At 36.0% G+C, this 6,000-nt stretch overlaps 2 pseudogenes; both read left to right on the top strand.

Annotated features, from left to right (window-relative positions):
- The window catches only part of LOC109675097 (putative elongation factor 1-alpha-like 3), a 34,170-nt pseudogene extending 29,476 nt beyond the window's left edge, over positions 1-4,694 (top strand).
- An 11-nt stretch (positions 4,695-4,705) lies between these two features.
- LOC109675098 (glucosamine 6-phosphate N-acetyltransferase pseudogene) lies at positions 4,706-5,339 on the top strand (annotated as a pseudogene).
- The last annotated feature ends 661 nt before the right edge of the window (positions 5,340-6,000 follow it).

Genomic DNA, 6,000 nt, shown 5'->3' on the forward strand with positions numbered 1-6,000 from the left:
GACAGAAGCTCCAGGACAGAGATTTCATCAACAACATGATTTTAGGCACATCTCAGGCTGGTTGTGCTATGCTGATTGTTGCTGCTGGTGTTGGTAAATTTGAAGCTGTTATCTCCCAAAATAGGCAGACCTGTAAGTGTGCCCTTCCGGCTTATACACAGCAATTAACAACGAATTGTTCGCACTAACAGAATTGATTCCACTGACCCACCCTATAATCTGAAGATTTATAAGAAAATCCTTATGAAAGTCAGCATTCACATTAAGAAAATTCACCACAATGCTGACACAATAGCATTTATGCCAATTTCTGATTGGAATGGGGAAACATGCTGGAGCCAAGTGATAACATGCCTTGATTCAAGAGATGAAAAGTCACCTGTACAGATGGTAATGCCAGTACAACCATACTACTTAAAACTTTGGATTGCGTTCCTACCACTCACCAGCTCATCTAGCTAACAAGCTGTTATGTATGCCCCTCTAAAATGTCCACAAAATTGGTGGTATTGGAACTGTCCCTGTGGGCTGAGTGGAAACTGCTGTTCTCAAATCCAGCATGGTGGTCACCTTTGCTCTAGTCAACATCACAACTGAAGTGAAGTCTATTGAAATGTACCATGCAGCATTTCCTGGAGCCAAGCGAGCTCCAGTGTCAAGAAGGTATTTATCATAGATATTCATTGTGACAGTCTTGCTGGTGGCAACAAAAACAACCCACCAATAGAAGCAGCTGGCTTCCCTGAAAGTGATTGCCCTGAACCATCCAGGTGAAATTAGTGCTGGCTATATCCTGTTCTGGACTGTCATGTACTCATATTACTTACAAGCTGATGAGCTGAAAGAAAAGATAGATTGCTGTTCTGGTAAGATGCTATAAGATGGCCCCACATTCCTGAAACCCAGTGATGCTGCCATTGTTGATTCAGTTTCAAGCAAGTCCATGTAGATCTTTCTAACCCTTCATTTTTCTGTTCACAATATGAGCAGATAGTTGCTAATGAAATCATCAAACCAATGGATAAGAGGGTAGCTGGACTGGCAAGGTTACCAAGTCTTCCCAAAAAGTTCAAAAGGCTGAAGGAATAATATCCCTAATAACTGCCAGCCCAGTCTTAATCAGTGGTGAAGTACAGTTTCAGAACTGAGTGTCTCATTTAAGTTTAATAGCAAGAGATTGATAGTAGTGAGAGCAATGCATCCTAAAACATCAAAACCTTGAGAATATTCTGAAAACCGTTTGTATAACTGTGTGTGTGTGTGTGTGTGGCAGTGTTAATTTATCAAATTTTAAAATTAAAAAAGTACTTATTAATGGGAACTTGACAAAAAAAATTCTATTCCAGAAATTTAGGACCCAGTAAAATTAATTTTAATGAGAAAAAAATACTTTCTGAGCAAAGCAGACAACCTCTTTTATCCAGGTAAGATCACTGTCTTAAAAAAATCAACTAAGAACAGAAAACCAACGAGCAGATCTTTTAGCCATCTATAAGTTAAATTATTCCTAAAAAGCCGCAAGTTCAACACAAACACTTGGAGAGTTTAGATGATTGCATTTTTGTTGTTTGCTGACTACTGCCCAATACATCATTTTCCAGAATTCAACTAAATACTGAGTTTCAAAAATGGTTTAGGGAATGACTTTTAAGTGAAAACAAAAATCAAGTAATGAGATGTGAAATTATTTCAGCAAATTTAATCTCTTTGCTGTTACATGGTTTTGGTGTTCACTGAATATATAAAGTATCTGGATAAAATGGTTCTTATGACATGTATATTCAGATGCCATGTTGCAAATATGTTTCTGTTATTATGTAACAGGCTCAAAACTCCACATAGGCAGAGTACTAGTTTGAAAACCAGGAAACCTTAGTTCTAATTATATTTCTCCTACTAGACAGATGTGTAACTTTGCTCAAATTGTTTATTTCTGGGGGTTAGCTTCTTTGGCTATAAAAACATGGGAATGTGAATATCACTGGCATCAACTTCAAAAGGTGATGGGCTCCCTGGGAGTATGGTTGCAAAAGCATCTAGGAAACCCTAAAGAGCTTCACAAACCCAATAGAATACAATAGGCACTGTATACCTACACCTCGCAAGAAACGCACAGAAGATGTTTTCATTTCTGATTGACCCACAACCTAAGAATGCCATGTGCTATCATGGGGAACATAAAAGAAGAAAGTAAAATTCTTAGAATACTCATAGGAAGAGTTAGACCTCCTATATAGATGCTACAGTCCATACATCCAGGTCACAACCCTGAGAGGCAGAAATGCCTCCATGGAAGTATTCTGGACAACCCTTGCCATTTGCCACTAGAGCCCTGAGTATGCTAGCTTATTGAAACCTATCTACCCAGATATCCTTGAACACTCAAAGACACATAAAAGAAAGCTTTTTCCACATTCACTTAGAAATATCAAGTCATCTCAAGCCTCATGAAAGTCAAAATATTTTAACTTAAAGCTACTGGCAAAAGAAGTAGCATAGATTTTATACCTCAAAAATATAGTTAAAACAGATAGATTAATAAAATAACCAAATGATAAAATCCATGACAACTTTACTGTTGGTAACAAAGTTTCCAAACTCCCAAACACAGACAAGTAATGAAAAAATCACTAAAAGCCACAAAACCTATATGACATCAGTGACTATATAGGAAAAAACAGTGAAAAAGTAGGCCCTGAAGTGACAAGGAAATAGGAGAAAACCAAGAGTTCCACCAGGTATTTGCTGGAAGGTTCGGTGGTCACTGTGAGAAGAGCAGCTGATGCTCTGAAATGGAGCAAGATGAGCACCTCCCAACTTTTTGCCCACCCAACATTTTACAGAACAGGATGCTGCTTTGAAGGGAAATAATTGGGAATGGATTCAGCAATAAGTAGATGAAGACAACAGAGCAAAGGGAAAACAAGCTCTCCTAAAAAGCAAGGAAGAGAAAGGGCCAGAACACAGAAAGCAAACTAATGTATTTTAAAATATGACCCAATGGGAGAGAGAGCACAGTGAAGTTATAAAAAATATCCTGAACTATAAACACCTTCTAAATTTCATGGAAATCAATTTTATGTAAATATGAACAGCAGAAAGTGTTAAGTTCAAATCCATGAAAACTTATAAAAGAAGAAAAATGAATGAAGAGCAAAATAACATTTTCAGAGACAATAAAAATATGATAGAAATATCCACAAGTCAAAATCTTAACTAACCTATTATTTTGAAACAAGCTAAAAGATGTTGAGAGAAGGATGTAAGACATGAAAAAGAAGCATAAATTAGAATGAGAAAAACACTATGAGTTGTTAAAACATCAGATATCATCAAAAACAAGTAAGTACATAAAATAATGTCTTAAAGTACATAAAAAGTGAAAAGCATGAAAAATTTGAATAAAGAATGAGAGGAGATAAAAGCTAATGAAAAAAGTGACAAATATTGAAAACAGACAAAAACAATTCAACATACAAATAATAGCAGTCTTTGAAGAGAAAAACTAAAGCAAAAAAAGGGAAACTAAATCATAAAATTCAAGAAAACATTTGCAGAAATAAAATTACTGTGTAAGATTTTAAAGGCTAAGGTTATTGTTCAATCAATAGAACACCTGCCTAGCAAGTACAAGACCCAGAGTCCAAAACCCCAGTACTGTCAAAAGCATTTAAAATTATTACTGAAAAAGTATAACCCTGTACATGACAGATCTAGAATAATCAACATTGGTATGCCTTCTAGTAAAATTACTGGATTCAAAGAAAAAGAAAAAAGTCTATTCAGAATGTAGGCAAAAAGTGATTTCTCAGGGAAAGAAAATTAGATATCCATCTAACTGTTCGCCATCAATACTTTATGCCTTAATAAAATGGAATGTTGGTCCCACATAATATTCCTGAGGAATCTATTAGAGAGTGAAATTCAATCCATCAAAATGATTGGAGAGCTTTCAGAATAAATTCAAGCGATTACTTGTGCTAACACTAAATGAGATTAAGGGAAAAGACTATGGCTGTATACTGTGGCAACATAGACATAGCAAAACTATTTTGAAAGGGATGAAGAATATGGGGATTACAAATACAAAAATAAGGTCAGTGGTAATATTGTTTCTTGAGGCTGCATTATTATTACCGAGGCTGTTTGGTATATAATTTGAGATAAAGCAAATGAGTATTGAAGGGATATTCTAATTTTCCTCTCCCTTATACCCTTGAGAACCTGCATGTTTGGTGTGGAAGAAGGAAAACAGAAGTAATATATATGAGTATAAGAAGAAACTCTATCACCCTGAATTTGAATTTAAAGTATTGATATTAACCATTTCAATTATGTTAACTTTAGATGCAGAGGTAGAGATAGCCCTTTACTTTAAAGCCTAGAAAAAGCATTCCTAATATCCAGAATATAATCTTGAACTACAGTTTTTCCAGGTGTGAGATAGGAAATGCGATAAGCCTGGACTATCTTGTAAATTAGATAGCAGAAGAGATGTGCCCCAAGCTCTGAGCCACACTCAGCCCAGCGTGAGGGTCAAGGGCAGGGGCGGAGTGGAGTTGGCCCTGCAGCATCTGGGCTGCGGTTCCAGCTGTGGGGCTGGCGCTGCCAAAGGTCTAAATCCGGATCCTGTGTGGTACAGCCTGAAGAGGGACGGCCCAAGGCGCAGAGCGCTCACTGCTGGGCCATGGTAGACCTTGCTGGAATGATAAACTCCTGTTTGACCCAGTCCTACTCAAATAAGTGGAGTGAAGTCAGAACAGCTGCGTTTTCTACAGCCATTTCTCTAACACGTCCTGGAGAAGGCTTGATTTTGAGGCCTCTTTGTACTGTTGAATTAAACAGAGGGTTTTTTTAAGGTACTGGATCAGCTGAAAGAGACTGGAGTTGTCAATTCTGAACAATTTATGAAATCTTTTGAGCATATGGAGCAATCTGGGGACTATTATGTTACAGCTGTGGAAGATGTGACCCTCGGACAGATTGTTGCTGCAGCAAGAATAATGGAACATAAATTCATCCATTCCTGTGCTAAGAGAGGAAGAGTGGAAGACTGCTATTAGTGATGAATGCAGAGAAAGCAGCTTGGCAAATGATTATTATCAACTCTTACTTTGCTAAGCAAGAAACTGAACTGTTACAAGATTACTCTTGAATGTCTACCACAAAATGTTTGTTTGTATACAAAAAAAAAGTTTGGACACACAATATCTAAAGAAAACTACATGTGTCAGAGGTTCCTTAAGTCAGAATCTCTTAAAAAAGAATTGTCAAGGGAGAAAATGCTACAAGGCTTTACTCTTCCTAGAGTTACAACATTTGGGGCTGCAACGCAATGACCTCCATAAATACTGGACTGAAAAAACATTGTAATACAACTTATAATGACATTAGAAGATCACGTTGGGCTATGAGTTTAGATTACAAATAAATACTATAGAGGAGATGATTTTTAACCAAACGAATATATATTTAACTTGAATCTTTTCTTGCATTGTATTTTTTCAAAGTTTGGCTTCATTCTTGGTAGTCAAATGTATGGGTAGTAAAGAGTTATATGTCTGCTATCTGTGCAGCTCATTTTTTTTAAAGTATATGTTAAATACAGCTATTTCTTACCACATTCATGAAATTAGGTACTTTTGTTTCAAAGGAATCTCTAAATACACAAGTGTATCATATTAATTAGATAAATTATTATAAATATACATTTATGCATCTAACTCTTATTGATCCTAATACTGGCAAACAACCTAGGCAGCATTTTTTTAAGGTATAGAAGAAATGAAAATTAACTTAAAAATGTGATAAAATGTAAAGTAGAATGATTTAAATGTTTTAGTAAAAGTTTGTATAATTGTATGTAAAGTACCACCTGTCTTATTTTTCAAGAGCAAATCTAATGGGACGTCTAAAGTACTTTTAAGCAGTGAATGAACAACTGTGTTTCTCTTTTCCTGGGCATCTGAAGTCTTTCTTTTGAGTCACATTTTTATGACA

Source organism: Castor canadensis, chromosome 6 (genome assembly GCF_047511655.1).
Source record: "Castor canadensis chromosome 6, mCasCan1.hap1v2, whole genome shotgun sequence".
NCBI lineage: Eukaryota > Metazoa > Chordata > Mammalia > Rodentia > Castoridae > Castor > Castor canadensis.